At 43.4% G+C, this 21,411-nt stretch overlaps 1 protein-coding gene across 2 annotated transcripts in view; it reads right to left on the bottom strand.

Moving 5' to 3' along the window:
- The window catches only part of ADGRV1 (adhesion G protein-coupled receptor V1), a 355,871-nt gene extending 336,192 nt beyond the window's left edge, over nt 1-19,679 (bottom strand). For both annotated transcript variants that reach the window (XM_075271519.1, XM_075271528.1), the window contains exon 1: nt 19,499-19,679. The gene's annotated coding sequence lies outside the window, so the exon portion shown is untranslated. The remainder of the gene's footprint in view (nt 1-19,498) is intronic.
- Nucleotides 19,680-21,411: the final 1,732 nt, after the last annotated feature.

The following is a 21,411-nucleotide window of genomic DNA, read 5'->3' as shown; positions in this document are numbered from 1 at the left end:
TACAGATCAGCAAAGCGCTGAAACTAAATGTATATGCAGACAAAAGACTGTTTTAGGAAATTGATATGGATCGAGACATTGCTGGCAGGGGCAGAACCAGGGCCGGGTGAGCCGGGCAACCGCCCGGGGCCCCGCGGCGCAGCCCAGACCTAACAAAACGGTCCCGGTCGGTCCCGGTCTATGGACGCCGATGAGCTAAATACATAGGCATTTAAAGCAGGAGCTGTCACAGCTCAGCTCCTGCTTTAACGCTGAGCTCTGGCATTTGTAGCCGCGATGTGATGACGTCACATCGCGCCTACAATATGTGTATGAGTGAGACTGCGGAGAGAGCGATGGGGGAGCGAGGGAAGGTGAGTGTGTGGTTTTTTTTGTGTGTTAAACATTTAGGCGGAAAATAATGTAGGGGGCCCATGAAACTGGGGGGAGAACAGCATGACACTGGGGCAGATGAAGAGGGAGAGAACACCATGACACTGGGGCAGATGAAGGGGGAGAGAACAGCATGACACTGGGGCAAATGAAGGGGGGGGAGAACGGCATGACACTGGGGCAAATGAAGGTGGGGGAGAACAGCATGATACTGGGGCAAATGAAGGGGGAGAACGGCATGACACTGAGGCAGATGAAGGGGGGAGAATGGCATGACACTGGGGCAGATGAAGGGGGGGAGAACGGCATGACACTGGGGCAAATGAAGGGGGGGGAGAACGGTATGACACTGGGGCAAATGAAGGGGGAGAACGGCATGACACTGAGGCAGATGAAGGAGGGAGAATGGCATGACACTGGGGCAGATGAAGGGGGGAGAACGGCATGATACTGGGGCAGATGTAGGGGGGAGAACGGCATGACACTGGGGCAGAGACGGGGGGACATGAAACTGTGGGCAGATGAAAGGGGAGAATGGCATGAAACTGGGGACAGAGATAGAGGGGGGGACATGAAACTAGGGGTAGATGAAGGGTGTATTTGAAAATGGGGGAGAGATGGAGGGGGGACATATAATTTTCGGGTGACTGTAGGAGGATTATACTGTGTGGAATCACAAAATGAATGAGAATGGACAGAGTCAACATAAAAGTGGGCGGGGCCTAATTTGCAGCGGCGCGCGCGCCGCACATTTTATTCCCTCTTTCTAGTCTTCAAAAGTTGGGAGGTACAGGTTAGAAGTGCGAGATCCCCCGGTAAGTAGGGCCCCACCAAAGTCAATTGCCCAGGGCCCCACAAACCCTGGATCTGCCACTGATTGCTGGTGTTGGTGTGAAGGCAGGTCATGTGTCTAGAATCATGTTGTAAGGCTGAGTTCACATTTATGTTCAGGATACCGTCCCACATTCCACTTGAAAAATGCAGAGAAAACAGTTCTGCAAGCAGGACTTTTCTCTCTACGCATTTTTTCAGGTGAAATCCAGGCATTATAGTCTATGGGGTCCAGGAACCATCTTTTAAATGGATTGACTGTTAGGGAATTGTTTGTTGAGCAATTTCCCAGTGGCTGCGGCTGAAATCTGGAAGGAAGGGAATGACAAAGACAGTGAGTTGACCCAGCCCCTACCTACTTTCCTCAATTACCCTAGTCAGTAGAGAACAACTGAGAGACAGTCCCTTCTCTGGATAAGTGTACACAGAACAGGACAAAACAAAACAACACAGAAGTGGAGTCAGAGAGCTGAGGTCAAACCAGAGAGACAAACAGTACCAAATCAAAATCCAAAGAAAAGTCAAAAGCCAAAAAGCAGATGTCAATATACAAAGCAAGAGCAAGGACAAACGCTTAGCACAGTCAGAGACACAATAGCCAGCAAACACATGTGGGCTGATGACCTGTTTATAGGACGCCCGGAACCCACCCCAGACTTGATTGGTAGATAGGCTGCCAATCACAAAGCATACAAAAGTAAGCCTAACTGTGCCAACACAAAATGACCAGAGTCCAGAGCAGGTGATCATGATCAGACACGCCTCCTGCACTGTACAATGCATCCAGAGCATGGCACGGAAGTTCAAATAGGTGTGGACGTAACATTGGGTTTCCGTTTTTGGGGTGCCCAAACTTTGCTCCCTTTAAAGGAAACCTGTCCCCATGAAAATGCAGTCTAATCTGCATGCATCATGTTATAGAGCAGGAGAAGATGAGCAGATTGTATATAGTTTTGTGGGAAAAAATTCTGTAAAATCTGTCATGTATACATTTATACCTCTGTTCCCTGTAGTAATTAAGTTCAGTGGGCGGTCCTAACAGTGGCTAATAGCGATCTATCTGTGCGCTATCACTGATAGGACTGCCCACTGGACTCAATTGCCCCTTCTAAGCACAGAGAACAAAGAAATAAATGGATACATGACAAGTTATACAGAACCTTTCCTCAAATATATCAATCTGCTCAGCTCCTTCTGCTCTATAATATGCTGCTTGCAGATTAAACCTGTCATGGTGATAGGTTCCCTTTAAGTTATACATCAGCAGGCATAAATAGAGAATCAGTCCGCTTATGAAACACTTGTTCAATTTCAAAAGTAATGCACACTTCTATAAGGCTAAAAATATACGTAAGCACAAAATATTGCTCCAATTGCTAAACAAGTGCAGTATTGAATGAAGCCAATACATACAACAGCCTCATAACATGTAAGTGGCCCTTAAAAAATTCTTTCCACAAATAAGTAGGTTTTAAGCATACTTACTAGTGTACATGCAGGTATCTTCCCTGAGTGAGCACAGCAAGTAATTAAAACCAGCAACAAGACCTTTTCCAGGGATGCTAACAATGTCTTATGTTACAAGTCTTCTGTTTCCAAGACTAATGGATGTTTAAGACTACGCAATTACTCTTGTGGCCTAAGAGAGGTTTCATAATATTATTATCAATAATTCAGTAAAACCTTCTCTCTCTTACTAGACTCTCATGATCTCAGTTTGTACATTTTTTGCTTTGTGGTTTGCAGTTTGGTCATTATTTATTTACGTGGTAAAATTAAAGTTGTTGTGTAAAAGTGCAGTGAATGAAATGGGCAAGTGGCACAATGTCGCTGGCAGGGCACGGGTCGTGACATCACAAATTTGTCGGTTTATATTGCTGTAAATGAGAGCAGACGTAGAGTACAGCTTTACTACATTCTAGTAATGTTTTCTTTTTATGACACAATCCACAATGCAGACAATATCCATGTCTGATGGTCTTCAGTGAACTGCAACATGGTCTCCTGAGTCCAGCCAGGACATAATAGACCTGCACACTAAACTATTAGTGATGCAGTCTGCAGCATATTTTCACTGTTTATGAAAGCACTGATAATCTGAAGCTTCTAACACAGTCTATGGGCTCGTTCACATCTGCGCCCGGTCTCCGTTCAGCAGGTTTCCGTTTCCTGCACAAAACAGAGAAGGAGACGGAAACCTGCAGGACTCTTTCTCACCCATTCATTTGGATGAGTTTGAAAGATGTCCGACCGTGAGCGGCGGTGAGTGTTTTATGCTCTCTGGCGCAAAACCGTTTTTTTAAATCCGGACACAGAGTCGGACAAGCAGTACTCTATGTCCGGTTTAAAAAAAAACGGTTTCGCGGTGGAGAGCATGAAACGCTCACCGCCGCTCACGGCCGGACCCGGTCTGTGGTTTCTTGCATGCAGAAGACGGAAACCACAGAACGGAGACCCGAACGCAGGTGTGAACCTAGCGTAAGACTGGATACACACTTGTGTTTGAGTATCAGTAGGAGGCTCCGCCGCAGAACTCGCTTAAAATCAGTATAAAACCAGTAGATACTGGGTGGAAACCCAGCTGACTCCATTATAGTCTATGGGGTCCAAGGAATTTGCTTTTTAAGTGAACAGGGTCTCTGTCGTTTGGCTCCCCATGCAGACCCAAAGGACAGAAAACTTAAAGGGGTTTTCCTGGGCGTAAAAAAATCATTTTTATAAAAGGTCTGTTAGTGCTGTCAATGCGTTAATAGGTGCACTCCTTTTGCAGTGTTTTGAGTCATTTCTGGCTTTCTTTGGGAGCTCCTGTTATACTCTGCATTTATTTACATGCGAAGGTTATTGCTGTCTTAGCCTACAACTACCATGATGCAGTGCAGTTCACTCTGATCCCCCTCTCACTTCCTCCCTCACAAGCCCCCCCATTTGCTGCAGGCTACTAGCCCTACCCACCTAACTAACAAACTCAGTCCCAGATGTTTTTCTTAAATTGTTCCTACATTTACTTTACTAAAAGCAGTCCCATTGCCTGTGATACATTAAACTAATGGTAGAATGCAGACAGACATCTGAATATGAAAATGTCTCCTCAGTGTTTACAGCTTGTTGACTAGGTCTCAGACCACCAGTGCTATCTATTACCAGGGGCTTGACTGGTGACAGCAGTCTCAGTTTCTGGCCACCCTGTACTCTGTATGGCATTCGTCCAATCAACGCTGGTAAATGCATTCCTATGGGAAAAAGTCAGCTCGCGCATATCGCAAGCTGACAGGAATCCCGACGTAATACAGTGACTTGGACATGTTAGATGCCCCCAGACATGCTTCCCCTGCTGTCCCAGTTGCATTCAAGGGTGTTGGCATCATTGCCTGGGGTGTCATAGTTAACTTGGTGACCCTCCTGAATCGAAAGTGGTTTCCCCCTAAACGAGCATTTATTCCCCATAGACTATAATGGGGTTTGATGTTCGATCGGGCAGTCGAGTATTGAGCAGCTACTCAAATCGAACTTCGATCATTTCACTGTTCGCTCATCTCTAATGATGACTAGATGGGAGCTCAGGTTTTTCTAAAACCTCTATATACTGCTCAGCATTGATAATGCCTGAGTCATCTGATCAGAGAACAATTTTACATTTTCATACATCCCAACCATCCCAGATTCTACGGGACAGTCCCGAATTATGTGTCGTTTTCGTGGTCCCAATCAGAAGGAGGTATGTCCCGGATTCAACTCATTTGCATCCGCAGAGGTCACAGATGAGTTGAATACAGTGGTGAAGCAGGAGAGGACAGCACGCCGTGGAGAGAAGCAGCATTTTACAGTTCCTGCCAAGTGGATGGGATTCACTAGAAAATATTCACAGAGGACATGCTGCAATTTCAAAAACCAAAATCGGTCTGTCTTGCTGAACTAAAACTCAGCTCATCTGATTTACATAAAATTTTTCTACTCTTAACTGGACAGTCACTTTACTCCAGCATCTGGTAATCCAGTCAGTCTGATAATCCAGCAATACAGTGGGCAGATACAAATGAAATGCAATAAACCAATCATGAAAAAAGTCTGATCATAAAAACAGTTACCATGGAATTTCATAGAATATAATATACAACTTCCTATATGATATTAAATGTTTGCTTCATAATATGTTTTGCAATACAACAAACCAGAAAATATACTAGAGCAGATTTACTAATCCTGTCAGACAGAGCAAATTTAGCCTAGACATGATAATAAATCTGTTGCAGCTCTAATCTGTCTATTAGAACTTTACACCATCTATTAGATGGATTAGTTTCTGGGGGGAAAAAAAAAACGCGCTACAGATTTTTTTGGTCCATCATGTTTTATCCATCATGTTCATGTTTTATCCATCATGTTCATGTTTTATCCATCATGTTCAGGAACTGGACAAACTCCAGGGGGCCCAGGGCAGGTGTAACATTACAAAAATAAATAAATTGATATTTCTAATCTAAGCCAGTCGCCTCGATCACCAGGGTGGTCATGTGACCGCTCCAGGCACATTTTCCGATGAAGTAAGGGGGAACTTGTAGTACCCCTTTCAGAAACGTAACTCAACTCATTCCCCCCAAAGTACTTAAATGTCTTCTGGTCCGGACCTTCTGGGCATGGAACATCACTTCTTCTGGGCAATAGAGCCGGAATGCCAGCATGGGTAGTAGAGTGAGCAGCCGGCATAGGATACACCAAGTGACACAAAGTCCTACTGTGCATACAGGCACTCCGGCCCAGAAGAAGTGACGTCCTGTGCCCAGAAGGTCCTAACTGGTAAATATGATGGGATGGGGGTGGGGGGTTGAGTTAGGAATGGATAGCAGTGGGTGAGCTAGCTAGAGAAACAGGGAGGGGTGTGAGTGTGAAAGGGAAAGAGAGGAAGAAAGGGAGGTGGTGCGAGTGAAGCCCAATAGTAGTTGTAGGAAAAACACAGAATAGGAAGACGCCCAATTAAGCAAATGCAGAAGATACCAGGAAGTCACAGAGAAACCCAGAAATCACTCTAAATATTGCTAAAGGTATTTGGATGCTCTTCTGCATCAGAGATGCGCTGGACCCTGCTGCACACTCAACTCTGCTGCATCTCAGCAGAGCTGAGTGTGCAGCAGGGTTCAGAGCACACTCAGCTCTGCTACATCTCTGGTGCAGCAGAGCCGAGTATGCAGCAGGGTTTAGCGCATCTCTGATGCAGCAGAGCTGAGTGTGCAGCAGGGTTCAGCGGTTCTCCAGTGTAACAGCGGTTCTCCGGTGTAGCGGTGGTGGCCGTGCGCTCAGCTCGGCTCATCTCCGGAGTAGCCGAGCAGAGCGCACGGCCAGCACTGCTTCATCTCCAGTGTAGCAGTGCTGGCTGTGTGCTCAGCTCGGCTCATCTCTGGACTAGTCGAGCTGAGCGCACGGCCAGCACTGCTACACCTCCGGTGTAGCAGTGCTGGCCGTGCGCTCAGATCGGCTCATCTCCGGAGTAGTCGAGCTGAGTGCACGGTCAGCACTGCCACATCTCCGGTGTAGCAGTGCTGGCCGTGCGCTCAGCTCCGGAGTAGTTGAGCTGAGCACACGGCCAGCACTGCTACATCTCGGCATAGGAATGCATTGACCAGTGTTGATTGCCTGAATGCCATACAGAGTACAGCATTTGACCAATCAACGCTGATTCTGCCACAGGAGGTGGAGTCTAAGATCGGTCCACAGCAGTCTCCATTCTGGTCCGATCTTAGACTCCGCCTCCTCACAGACGAGCCTCCGGCAGAACCAGCGTTGATTGGCCGAATGCTGTACTCTGTATGGCATTCGGCCAATCAATGCTGGTCAATGCATTCCTATGGGAAAAAGTCAGCTTGCGCATATCGCTTAGACTATAATGGGGTTCGATGTTCGATCGAACAGTCAAGTATTGAGCAGCTACTCGAATCGTACTTCGAACATTTCACTGTTTGCTCATCTCTAATGATGACTAGATGGGAGCTCAGGTTTTTCTAAAACCTCTATATACTGCTCAGCATTGATAATGCCTGAGTCAACTGATCAGAGAACAATTTTACATTTTCATACATCCCAACCGTCCCAGATTCTACGGGACAGTCCCGAATTCTGTGTCATTTTCGTGGTCCCAATCAGAAGGAGGTATGTCCCGGATTCAACTCATTTGCATCCGCAGAGGTCACAGATGAGTTGAAGACAATGGTGAAGCAGGAGCGGCCAGCACACCGTGGAAAGAAACAGCATTTTACAGTTCCTGCCAAGTGCATGGGATTCACTAGAAAATATGCACAGAGGACATGCTGCGATTTCAAAAACCAAAATTGGTCTGTCTTGCTGAACTAAAACTCAGCTCATCTGATTTATATATAATTTTTCTACTCTTAACTGGACAGTCACTTTACTCCAGCATCTGGTAATCCAGTCAGTCTGATAATCCAGCAATCCAGTGGGCAGATACAAATGAAATGCAGTAAACCAATCATGAAAAAAGTCTGATCATAAAAACAGTTACCATGGAATTTCATAGAATATAATATACAACTTCCTATATGATATTAAAGGTTTGCTTCAAAATATGTTTTGCAATACAACAAACCAGAAAATATACTACGGCAGATTTACTAATCCTGTCAGACAGAGCAAATTTAGCCTAGACATGATAATAAATCTGTTGCAGCTCTAATCTGTCTAGTAGAACCTTACACCATCTATTAGATGGATTAGTTTCTGGGGAAAAAAAAAAACAACGTGCTACAGATTTTTTTGGTTCATCATGTTTTATCTTAAAGGGGTTGTCCAGGGGGCCCAGGGCAGGTGTAACAAAAAAATAAATAAGTTGATATTTCTGATCTAAGCCAGTCGCCTCAATCACCAGGATGGTCATGTGACCGCTCCAGGTACATTTTCCAATGAAGTAAGGGGGAACTTGTAGTACTCCTTTCAGAAACGTAACTCAACCCATTCCCCCCAAAGTACTTAAATGTCTTCTTGTCCAGACCTTCTGGGCATGGAACATAACTTCTTCTGGGCAATAGAGCCGGAATGCCAGCATGGGCAGTAGAGTGAGCAGCCGACATATGATACACCAAGTGACACACACTCCTACTGTGCATACAGGCACTCCGGCCCAGAAGAAGTGACATCCTGTGCCCAGAAGATCCGAACTGGTAAGTATGATGGGATGGGGGTGGAGGGGGAGGGTTGAGTTAGGAATGGATAGCAGTGGGTGAGCTAGCTAGAGAAACAGGGAGGGGTTGTGAGTGAAAGGGAAGGAGAAGAAGAAAGGGAGGTGGCGCGAGTGAAGCCCAATAGTAGTTGTAGGAAAAACACAGAACAGGAAGACGCCGAAGTAAGCAAATGCAGAAGATACCAGGAAGTCACAGAGAAACCCAGAAATCACTCTAAATATTGCTAACGGTATTTGGATGCAATTATTAACCCATTAATAGCACCAACAGACTTTTTTTAAAAAAAAATTATTGTTTACCTGGAAACTTCTTTAAACCCGTCTTTTTGCTTTAACAAGATTAATCATTTTTATGGCCCAATCTTGTCTAGCATAAGAAAGTCTGATATTGTCGCTGCTAACTTATAAGCCAAACTCTTTCTATTCAAAATGAGGGCAATTTGTGTAGTTCCTGATAATGTTATATTATCTAATATACAAGTAAATGCTCATCATAAGCAGAGCATCACATATGAATGTAGCCAGAGAGAAGGGCTTTCATAGCTGACATGGGAATAGATCTATCATTGCCTCCCTGAGGTGGTCAGGAGTTGCAAAGACACCCACATGTGGCTGATCTACACTGATTCTAGAACCCCGATAGAGGTAACTAGTTATGGAAACAGAGAAGTATTAACCTCTATGGAAACTACTTAAAATAGTGCAGTACAGATGCATTAGTTAGTATCCGAACCTTGTGCTCCTGTATGTCCCACTTTATGTCCGTGCATAATAAGCGGTTTCACAGTGGAAAGGCTGCATATGGACACCGGTGGTTTGCTTTAAAAACCCATTGAAATGATTGGGTTTTTAAATTGACGTATGCAGGCCATCCCCAATTTGTTTTTCTGCAGTTTCGGTGGAATCATGGCAGGTGGACAACAGCCATTTTTATGTAAGGTGGGATACCTTTTAGTGTGTTATGACCTACCCTGTGAAGATGCCTCACTCTATTACAGCGGGTGCCGGGTCTGTATTCGCATTGTGAAGGCTAGACTGGTCTATGAGCGTACACACAGGGCCAGCAGCATCTCGCCGCTTGGCTTTGCATATGTGAATACAGACCCGGCATCCGCTGTAATAGAGAGGCGGATGCCGGGGAGTGTAGACGCCGGCACAGATGCACAGACGCCGGCACAGATGCCAGCAACATCGCTATGCTTCTGCCCCACCCCCCCCGGAACAGCAGCATCGCTCCTGCCGCTCCTGGCTTAATGCAGGGCAGAAGCATAGCGATGTTGCTGGCATCTGTGCTGGCGTCTAACCGTCCCCGGCATCCGCCTCTCTATCACAGCTGATGCCGGGTCTGTATTGGCGGCCCCTTCCCCCCCAAAGGGTAAACTACCCCCCCCCTCAGGCTCGCTCCTGTGTAATTAGCCCCTCCTCCCTCCCCCCTCAGAGCAGCAGATACATCACTTGACTTATGACCAGATAAGTCAAGGGATGTGTCCCAAGAAAATGAATAAAGTAATATAGTGGACAAACAAAGCAGTTTTGCTGAAGCAATGTATTTAGGAAAAGTCTTATATTCACATTATCAAGCAGTATAGATAGGATCCTTGTGATGGGACAACCCCTTTAAATGTAAGTTCCTAATATCTATAACATTATAGCTCTCTATGAATTCTTCACAGTTTCGTCCACTAGTGTCTCCACTTGCTTTAACACTACAATCAATATAAAAGCCAAGACAGGCTAAAGGACAGACACAGCACTAAGTTACTGGAAAGAATCCATTAAATGGCCAGACTAATTACACCAGATATGGTGACGTTGTTTTGTGGCCATTATGATAATTGTCATTTAATAATTATTAATACGCCGCTGCCTCTCCTCTGATTCCCCATGGCTTGATGTACAGCGATGTCTTTGTCGGCTCATTCTGCAGAAGTCCAGACAATAGTGACTGTGCTGGAAACTGAGCTACTTTGGCAGGAGGACACAATGGTGAGATCTCAGCAGCATCAAGCAGAGAGCAGCAAATTACACACCCATGCACTTCATTGCATCTAACCAAATTGGCTAGTTGAAATGCTAATTGCCTTTCAGCCATGGGGGAGAGACGGCCAGGAGATCTTGTGCTTCAGAGAATGACGCACATTTTTTATTCCACTCCTGGTCCATTGTCTTGATGAGAATTATTCAAAATCCATTCATAAAGGTAGCTCCTTGTCTAACCTTTAAAAATGTGGGAAATTTCTAAAGACCAGACGGCCATCACAAATCGGATGGCCTGAGCGAGCCTCAACCAGATGGCTGGATTAAGTCCTTGTTAATGCTTTAATAAAATAATGCTTGAAGCTGGTAAAGAAAGAAAAGGTTTTTGTAGAAAAACAGACGAGTTGTGGATACGGGAGCAGATTGTGCCTGTGCAAAATATTCCACTTAAACAGTGTTTACAATTGACTTACATTGTGGCGGTGTAATTTATCAGGCTGTAAACAATCCTCTATACACTGAAAGCAAGACAAGAAAGGAAAACTAAAAGTAAAAAAAAAAAAAAACAAGGAAAAAAAAAAACTTAGGCAAGCGATGCCTATAACCAAATTGTTATGTTTACCTTATCAGGCAGGCATGAAGATTAATACATCTAAATCTTATAGACGGTTTGCTCCAGTGAGCACAGCCTCTCACCTTCTGTTCCATTGTATTTTCCTCTATTGGTAAGATTATATTCTCAGTGTGTGCCCCCACAGAGAAAAGCAATGCAGAAGGTTTCTGATTTGTGATAAAAATACATATTCGAGGCAAAATAGGGTCTAACGCATACAAATATTTTGACTCACTTCATTTATTTCAGTGTTGGTATAAATTCATCTCACACTATGATTGTTAGACAAGTTGGCAGCCAATGCAAATGCTATAATCTGCCAAGTACAAGCTATTCAGGTTACATCTTATGGGGTGCCTCTGTATATTACACTTATGTATCATTTCTATTATTTCTGTGTGATTCCTTCCTAAAGTGCCACCCTGCTGACATACATCTTTTGTATTACTTTTCCATCGCGTGTTAGGTGTTTATGTAGTGACTTGTTTCTTTCCTTTGTAACAATTTCAAAAAGTTTATACAAACTGATAAATAACTGAGGCGATACTCACCGATCCTGCATTATAACTGTTACCCTACTGGTCTCTATTCCCTGATTCCTATGGACACACAGAATGAGTGTTCAGCCACTTATGGGCCACAGTGATGACCCACCCCAGACAGTGACTGACTAAGGGCCACTTCCTGTTTCTCAAGTGAGATTAGGAAGTAGAGACTAGAGTGGACCTGGACATTGTAATGCCTGGTTCACATCTGCATTGGTATTCCGTCCACATGGGACCCCCCGAACAGAATACCTAACGTAATTGCATGCGCTGTGCTGTAAAAGCACACGGACCCCATAGTCTATAATGGGGTCCGTGTGTTTGCTGCGTGCTGCCCGCACAAATCATGTGAGCAGGAAAGTAGATTGTGAACTACTTTCCTGTCCGCATGATCCCTGCAGAGATCTGACGGCAAGCACACATACCCTATTATAGTCTATGGGGTCTGTGTGCATTCTCTGGCACACCGCTTGCAGTTGCGTTCGGTATTCCATTCGTGGGAGTCCTCATGCGGACTTCCCCGGACGGAATACAAACGCTGATGTGAACAAGGCCTAAGAATGGGAGCAGCGAGGGAATGGTAAATTGAATATTGCTTCTTTTTTTAAAAAAAATAAAAAATTTAACCCATTTTGAGCTGCTAGCAGTAGTTCTGTGACTTCTAGTCCAATATTGGCCACAGGCTTTAAATAAAAATTGCCCAAACCTGCCAACTTTGATTGAATCAAATCAGATGACAATCAGATGTTTAAGGTCTCCTTCACATGACTGTACTTTTGATTTGCAATTGTGGACACATGTATTCCATGGGCCCATACACTCAGTCGTAGTTTTTGTGGCTATGTGTCTGGGGCCATAGTGAAGGACTGCAAAATATGGAGCAAGTGTTATACCTGTCCATATTTGTGGCTTATTCCATTCACTTCAATGTATGGGTTAGTGAAAAGCATGGATGACACACGAAATCCGTGCTGTTTTCATTGACCTCTGCACTAAACATGGTCATGTGAAGGAGGTCTAAGAGCCACCTTACTCTTCCCTGGAGGAAAGAGGGAAAGAGTATGTTAGATTTTTAACCTGCCCACATTTCTGTTCCCAGTGGAGATAAGATACTGGTGCAGAGGTTAGCTTCATTTGCCTCTATTCATTTTGAGCATAACAAAACATGTGTGTTTATGGAGGAGTATTAAAAGGTATTTCCACGATCATATTTAGATTTGTAAACGATTAAAAGTTGAACATTTTTGCAAATATGAATTATTAAAAATTTTACAAAGTTTTAAAGATTTTCTGTAATCCTCTCAGGGGTGACAGTCTATTGTCTTGACTGGTTGCCAATGGATTTGACCATGAATGCAGGAACTTTGTATGGTCTACCATGTGTCACAAACCCAACCATGTTATCCTTCTTGCAAACAGACAATCAGGCAGAAACAATACATACATGATAAGATAATCCAGCCTCAATAAGAAAAACACAACTGGGTTTCAGAATATAGAAAGTTCTTGCATTCATGGTCGTATACATTGACAACCAATCGAGACAACAGACTGTCACCACGAAGATGGTTAGAGAAAATATTAAAAACTGCAAAATTTGTAATTAATTATATTTGGAAAAATGTTTAACTTTTGATTGTTAAAACAAACTAATTTAAATATGATTTGGTTCGATGGAATAGCCCTTGAAGAAATAGCTTAATCGATTCCATGGATGGTTTGTAGAGATGAGCGAGTAGTATTCAATCGAGTAGGTATTCGAACGAATACTACGGTATTCGAAATACTCGTACTCGATCGAATACTACTCACTATTTGAAGTAAAGATTCGATTCAGAACCAGTGCTAATTGGCCGAATGCTATACAGTTGACAGCATTCGGCCAATCAATGCTGGTTCTTCCGGAGGCTCGTCTGTGACAAGGCCGAGTCTAAGATCGGACCAAAGCAGTCTTCATTGTGGTCCGATCTTAGACTCCGCCTCGTCAAAAACGAGCCTCCGGCAGAACCAGCATTGATTGGCCGAATGCTGTACACTCTATAGCATTCGGCCAATCAACGCTGGTCAATGCATTCCTATGAGAAAAAGTCAGCTCCCGCATAACGCAAGCTGCCAGATCTCCCGACTAGCAAAGAAGAGCCTGCTGCAGAACCAGCGTTGATTGGACGAATGCTGGTTCTGCAGGACGAGTAAGGGCCGGTTCACATTAGCGCTTGCCACCCGTCCGGAAGGAGTCCGCAGGAAGACACACCCCCCCCCGAATGGAATATCAGCGCAACTGCAAGCGCTGTGCAGTTAAAGCGCATGGACCGCATAGACTATAACGGTCAGATGGTCATAAGCCAACTAATTTTTGTAGTAGTCTGAAAAAATGTACTATCACATTTAGAAAAAACTGTCTCCTGGGAACGGTCTATCCATGAGCTCTGTCTAACATAAGCTGAAAGTTGTTTATCTCAATTAACACATGCATAATGTACCCAAAAAGTTTCTGAACAAAATAAATTTAAAAAAATCCTTCTAGCTCTTGCATAGTTTTATTATACTGACACAGTAAGGTGTCCTCCTCCTTTGTCCCAATACTTCTAATTCAGCCAATTATTTTTTTTTTAAGAATCTCTGGTATTTCGGCCAATTTGTGTTCCTCCTGGCTAATTCTGAATAGAAAGTGCACAACGAGAAGGTATAAGAATGCCCCCACCTGGATTACTCTGAATGATCAGACACAACACAGCTCAGTATTTATCCCCAGACTATGCTTTCTATTCATCAGGACTAACTCAAGTTGCCGTGACCAAAGGGAAACCTTTCTAATTTGCCCCACTTTAGTCCTACATGCTGGAGCAGCAATCCACTAAGCCGTGTATTGACAATGCAAGAGAGTTGTCACATAAAAGCGCTGCTCCTCCAGCTACTTCAAAAAGTAAAGATGCCAAGATTGCTTTTAATAGAGAAAGGCTCTCCCAGCAGCAACAGCCCAGAGCCAGAGCAATGGCCAAGTGTACTCTACTGTATGTGCATGAAAGCGTTCCTAACAAAGTAGGTTTTACCACTTACACAAAATTCTAAATATATTACTTATACATTATTTCATGAAAGCCAGATTTTTGTGATTTTAAATATAAACACATACAAGAATTTTGCACAGAAATAAAGCAATAGCCTAATGTGTCTAAAGTGTATCCCTGGGTTTTCTGGGAAAATTGAGGCAGATTTACTAATCAAAATGAGCCAGAATTCTTGCTTAATTTGCACCAAAAAATTGGCCTATATAACCACATTTATGTATTTTAGGCAACACATTGATGTCTGTTGAAGGTTTTGCTTTTTTAAGCCAAAGCCAAAAATGGCTTCAACTGAAATGGGAAATATATAGGAAGCACTTATACAGTACTTCTCACTTCTGCTAAATTCAGACCTCACGCCTCCTCCCCTAACAAAATAAACAAAAAAACAGCGAAATGTACAACAAAAAAAAGCAGCTTTTCCACAACGTGGAGCCTTAGGCTTCGTTCTCATCTGCATTGGTAATCCGTTCGGGGAGTCCACATGTGGACACGGAACATGCGGACAGAAAAGTAGGTCACAATCTAGTTTTGTGTCTGCATGACTTGTGGAAAGCACACGGACCCCATTATAGTCTATGGGGTCCATGTGCTTTCACTGCACAGTGCTTGCCGATGCGTTCAGTAGCCTGTTTGGGAAGGGGGGGGCCCATGCGGACTCCCTCCAAACGGATTACCAATGCAGATGTGAATGAGGCCTTACCTTTAGGCTGAGGCAACACACTGCAGAAACAGCTTTTTTTGTCGTAGATTTTTCTCCTTTGTTTTGAGCCAAAGCCAGGAGTGGATTGACTAGAAGGGAAAAATGTAAAAACTTCCTATATATTTCCTATTCCTTTTATAGCCATTCTTTGTTTTGGCTCAAGAAAATTCAGCTAAATCTGCAACAAAAAACACTGCGTTTCCTCCACAAAGGGCCTCTGCTTTACACACTTTTTTACATAATCTCGTAAAGGGGACAAGGCTTAGCTGGCAAAAGGGGTATAAACCCGTTATGGTAAGTTTACACTGTTTTTTTTTTGGTCAGGATTTTGAGGATCTTGACCAAAAAGACGGCTTCAAAGACACTTTCACAGTGACACACGGTTCCCCTTAATGCACAGCACTGTAATAGTATGATGCTGTGATGGTGCCAAACCTGATCAGCATCTGATCTTACTCCCTTACCACCTTTCCCATGATGTGAATAGGCCACACACCCTACTGAACCTTATTTTTTACGTTTTAAGGACATTACATCAAAGTTGGATCAGCCTGTAGTGGGGGTGACTCCAAATCCAGGCCTCCATTGGTTAATACATTTGATTTCCATTGCTAATTTTTGTGTGATTTTGTTGTCATCACATTCAACTTTGTATAGAACAAAGTATTCAATAAGAATATTTCATTAATTCAGATCTAGGATGTGTTATTTGAGTGTTCCCTTTATTTTTTTGAGCAGTGTATATAGGAAGCTCTTAGACATATTCCTTCTGTTTAATTCACTCCCGACTTTGGTTCAAAAAAACGCAGCAAAAACTGCAACATAAAACATTGAGTTTCCACAACATGGCGCCTTAGCTTTACTAGATCAATTTCCTTTGAGCATGATAGTTATAGAGAAAGTTAGGAAGAAGTAGACAATATCTTCACTAGTGTTACACCTGGTATTCCATTGACAGTGTAGATGAACTTTGTTTAATATTTTATTAGGGTTCCCTTTAAATGACATGTTTTCTACTTTTTCACATAAGGCAGAAGGAATATTCCTTTAAGATAAAGTTTCTGTTTCTAGATATTTCTGCTGCATTCTTGTTACAGTGCTCCTTGGCGTCCTTTTGATTTTCTATTCAGTACTTCAACCTAATGTGTTCAGTGCTCATGGGTAGAAGCCTTCTAGTGCACCAGTTATTACTTACCACTTACTGGCGACCACAGAGGCAAACAGAGAGCGGTACATTGAAGAATGGAGAAACGAAATAAATAACTCCAAGAAACTCACCGTGCACCAATCCCTACAAAGGGACTACACCATGGCCACCTACCTGGAGAGAATACGCCACCCCAAACACAGACAGACCCTGAGCCGGTACAGACTGAGCACCCACAACCTAGAGATAGAGACGGGGCGATACAGGCAGATGTACAAGCCACGGGAGAACAGACTGTGCCAGCACTGTGACCAGGGGGCCCTAGAAGACGAGACCCACTTCCTGCTACACTGCACCAAATACTCAGCTGTGAGGGCCGTCTACTACCAAAGACTCTCTGCCCACATCCCAGACTTCATATCTGCAGACGAGAAGAGGAAACTCTACATCCTACTAGGAGAAGAAGAGGCCACTGTGGAGATCGCTGCCCAATACGTGTCCAGCTGTCACCAAACAAGAGGAAGATGAGACTCCATGGACTGTAATATTTATCCCAATACACCCGCCCCACCCCACCTCCCCATATAGCGGTCACCAACGAAGAGGAAGATGAGACTCCACGGACTGTTATACCCCAAACCACCCCCCCCCCATACCCACCACTCACCCACCCGAATCCAACTCCCCCCCCCTCCCACTTTGCTAGCTTTGACAATGCCAAATATGTATTCGGACGTGCCAATAAAGCTGATTTGATACTGACTGACCTCCACATCAGCACAAATTACACAGCTGTCCATATACAAGATGAACTAGCTACTGAGCATGTGTGACCACCAGCATTAGACACATTAGGTGGACATCCTGTATTAATCAAGGGAAGCTGTTCCTGCCCTAGTTTTGTCGCTTTAGTCACAGCTACAGATTTTACAGCAATTTTACAATAATAGTTAAAATTAATCACCAGGGTCAGAATTTTTTTTAAAAAAATCATAATGTATGGTTAAAATGCCTGGTGCTCTTCTTCTTAACCTGTCTGAGGCAGTTCCACCAATTCCCAGTCCCCCAAACATCTCAGACGATGTGTTGCATTACTAGGGTAGATTTATCAACATCAGAGTTTTCTACACTAATATTTAGAGATGAGAGAGTAGTATTCAATCGAGTAGGTATTCGATCAAATACTACGGTATTCGAAATGCTCATACTTGGTCAAATACCGTGCGGTAAACGCCTTTTACGTTTACCACGTGGTATTCGACCGAGTACGAGTATTTTGAATAACGCAGTATTCGATCGAATACCTACTCGATCGAATACTACTCGCTCATCTCTACTAATCTTGATAAATTCTGTCCCACTTGAGATTCCACCTAATTTATGATTCATGACTTACTAGCTTAGATTTCCAGCATTATTCACATATCATTCAGACCAGAAAAATTATGATAAATCTGACAAGGCAAATAGCCCTGCCCCCACCACCCGTAGCATCCACTTTGAGGACAGTCGTATCCAGGGTGCTGAACAAAAAAGTTGCAATGTTTGTGCAGAAAAATTAGATTTTTTTTCTGACACACAAGCCAAGATAAATCAGCCTGTGCTTTTGTGGTCCAAATCTCCAAGATAATGGTGTATGTCTCCGATTACCAAAACACAGGGAGTCAATATAATGCATTTGTGAATTTGTGAATTTTTGCCAAATTCTGACTTTTGTACAAAGTAAATGGAGCTAGGTGGGGATCCAAGTGAACCAGGGCACTGGTTCACATCTATGTTTTGTTCGGACAAAAAACGGATCCATTCTATGGCAGACATGAATGTAGCCCATGGAACCCCGTTATGTGTAAAAGGGTCAGATGGCAATTTTTTAAGTGAAATTGCCGGACAAAAAAGTTAGACTTTTTCATCCACCAATTTCAAATGGATCTATGGCGCAGTCTCCTAATGGCGCAGATGGGATCACATTCTTACTATGGCTGAAATCCACGACAGTCCTTGACTAGCATGGATTTCAGTTCTGGTACACACGACCTCCTGAGATATTCCAGAATTATAATAAGCCATAAAGTAGCAAGAATTAAGACCGATACACAAAAGGCCAAATTTAGAATATCAGCCCCAGCCTGAGAATCTGGTAGTTATTTTCTAGAAATGAAGACTGGAAATTGGAGAGACCACGAAAGAAGGAATAAGGGAAGTCACCAAAGTATATTATATATGTCTCAACTATAATATGTTATTTTTTTATATTATTATGAACTGGCGGGTGACTTCAAGCATTTTTTATATGTAGGGACGACTATGCTGCGTTTGCTCGGTAGATACACTTTACTTAAAAGTTACACATAGGAGGGGAATTCCTTCTCTTAGAAAGTAGCATCATCACAAAAAGAGGGCTATACATGGATGTGACTGCATTCTCTAGCATAATAACCACTTGCTATACGAAAAGACTCATGTTTTCCCTAACAAACCAAAAATGTTGAATTATTTAATATTAACACCTGACTGCGGCTCATTGTGAAAGAATGCAACCCACACAACAATGCAAAGCTGAAATATGGTAACACAATCCTGCTATGGGCTCAGATGAACTGCACAGCTACACCGTTACTTTCTGACTGTCAGATACATGACTTCCAGATATCAGATAAAGCACATGCCTAGAGATCAGTCTGAAAACTGCAGCTACCAACATTTCTAGAGATCAAACGGCAGAAACAGCAATATAGAAGGTATATATGAGCCACAATATAACAAAATGTAACAGACTGCAAATAAATGTAATAGTTATATAACTTTACTGAACACAGTGCAAACAAATATGTAAGAAATGCAAACCATGGACTGAATAACTTGCTGCACTACCCTGATGGTGTACTAGTCTGCTCTCATATCCCCCTGAGTTGGGGATTCCCTAAGCAAAAGAATATTAGGATGACCTGGAATTAGAGTTTACACAACAATAATCCTTCCTACAGCAAATCCGCCAGTCTATGTGCAAAAGTTCATGATGCACCACAGGGTGAGGAGCTGACACAGGTCAGGCCACTTACCTGAACCATGGGGATGAGAGCACAGACAGTCTAGATGGGTGATGAGATGAGTTAGTGTGACATGTCTGCTGTGGTGAGCTTCTTGAGCGGATCACATTGTCAAGTCTTACCAAGAGTACATGAAGGAGGGAGGAGCTGGACTGCCTGCTACTAATCCAGTCATCATCACTGAAAACTATCACTGCCCTTCTGCCCTGGGCACTGAGATCACCGGCACAGGTCTATTAGCTATAGCTTATAATATACCCTAAGTCTATGACACATCCCAGTGAAGAACATATACTAGTCTGACATATGGCAGATGGGAGCAATGATGTGTAGTAACATAATCCTTTACCTCCAGTGTTTAGGAATGGAGATGATGACATATAACGGTTTATCATTACATCTCATTTAGCTGGTTTGAAGCTTCCTTAAAGAAGTTATCCAGAACCTAGCAAAGTTAGATGCTGATGATTTATCCACAGGATAGGCTGTTGCATCTGCCAGGAGCCATGTACCAGGTATATGGCTGGAATCAGCTCCGCTCCTATACCAGTTTCAGATACATGGCTTCTTACATATTCCCTATCAGATTATCTCTAATCTGGATATGCTGCAACTGGTGCCAAGACTCAGAAACTATTTATTCCCATTCCTTCTGTATTTTTATTTTTTTGAGCCAGACAATCCCTTTAAACTGAAACCACACGTTGTGAAAATTCTGCGTTTTTGCCACTGTGGAAACGCAGCTGCAAAAGACTCTGCGTTTTATAGTACCCGCACAGTGAATGAGATTCTGGCTAACCCCATCCACACATTGCAGAAAAAAATCTGCAGTGGAAAAGTTTGCGTATTTGAAAACTGCAGCATGTCAATTATATCTGCATTTTTCCACAGAGATTGTTTTTTGCTGTGTTTCGCTATGTGGGGCTTTTGCCTTAGGGGGCATTCACACGGAGGAAGTTGGTGTTGATCCTGGTGAAAACTCCACATCAGAATCAGCACTGAAAAAAAAAACTTCAATGGGTTCCGTTTTCTGTGCAGAACCCATTTAAATCAATGGGAGGCTTTTTTTCCCATTGATTTCAATGGGTTCCACGTGGAAACGGAACACATTGAAGTCAATGGGAGGGTTTTTTTTCAGCACTGATTCTGATGCGGAGTCCAAAACCAGAATCAGCGCCAACTTCCTCTGTGTGAATTCCCCCTTAAAGGGCTTTTCCACACTCATTAATTGATGACCTATCATTAGGATAGGTCATCTCCTGAAGATCATTCAGAGTTCCACATAGAACCCCGCGTCAATCCGTTCTTAGAAGAGTCTGCAGAGTTCCGGTGAGTGCTGCTGCCTCTTCACTCCTTACTAAGCACAATTGTATAGTAGCTGTACTTGGTATCACTGCTCAGTCCATTCACTTGAAAGGGACTGACCTGCGAACAGACAATGTGACTGATGAATGTGATGCCAATTGCCTGTAAAGCAGAAACAGAGAGCGGCACTAAAACGACATACAGCTAATTTGTGGGGGTGCAGTGCATCGGCATCCCGTCGCAGCTTCCCACTCCTGATTAGGCCTGAATGAATGGCCTAATCGGGAGTGAGTCTCACGACGTGGACGCCACAGCTGTGTCAGCTGCGGAATCCGTGGGAAGATAGGGCATGTTGCTTCTTTTTCCTGCAAGCAGCTCCCCAATGAATGGGAGCCTTTTTTGCAGGTGGATTTTATGGTGGATTCCACTTCAAAATCCACCTGCAAAGAACTCTGTGTGAACATACCCTAACAGCTGTGACCCTCACTGACTGCAAAAATGAAGAGATCACTCTTCTGATGTGTTTTTTTTCTGAAGGCTGCAAGATCATTGCTTAGAATCAACAACATGGTACCTTTCAAGCACCACTGACACTTTATTTTAGGGATCAGGAGGATCAA

This window comes from Leptodactylus fuscus, chromosome 1 (assembly GCF_031893055.1).
Source record: "Leptodactylus fuscus isolate aLepFus1 chromosome 1, aLepFus1.hap2, whole genome shotgun sequence".
Taxonomy (NCBI): Eukaryota; Metazoa; Chordata; class Amphibia; order Anura; family Leptodactylidae; genus Leptodactylus; species Leptodactylus fuscus.
This window is presented reverse-complemented; position numbering and strand designations above follow the sequence as displayed.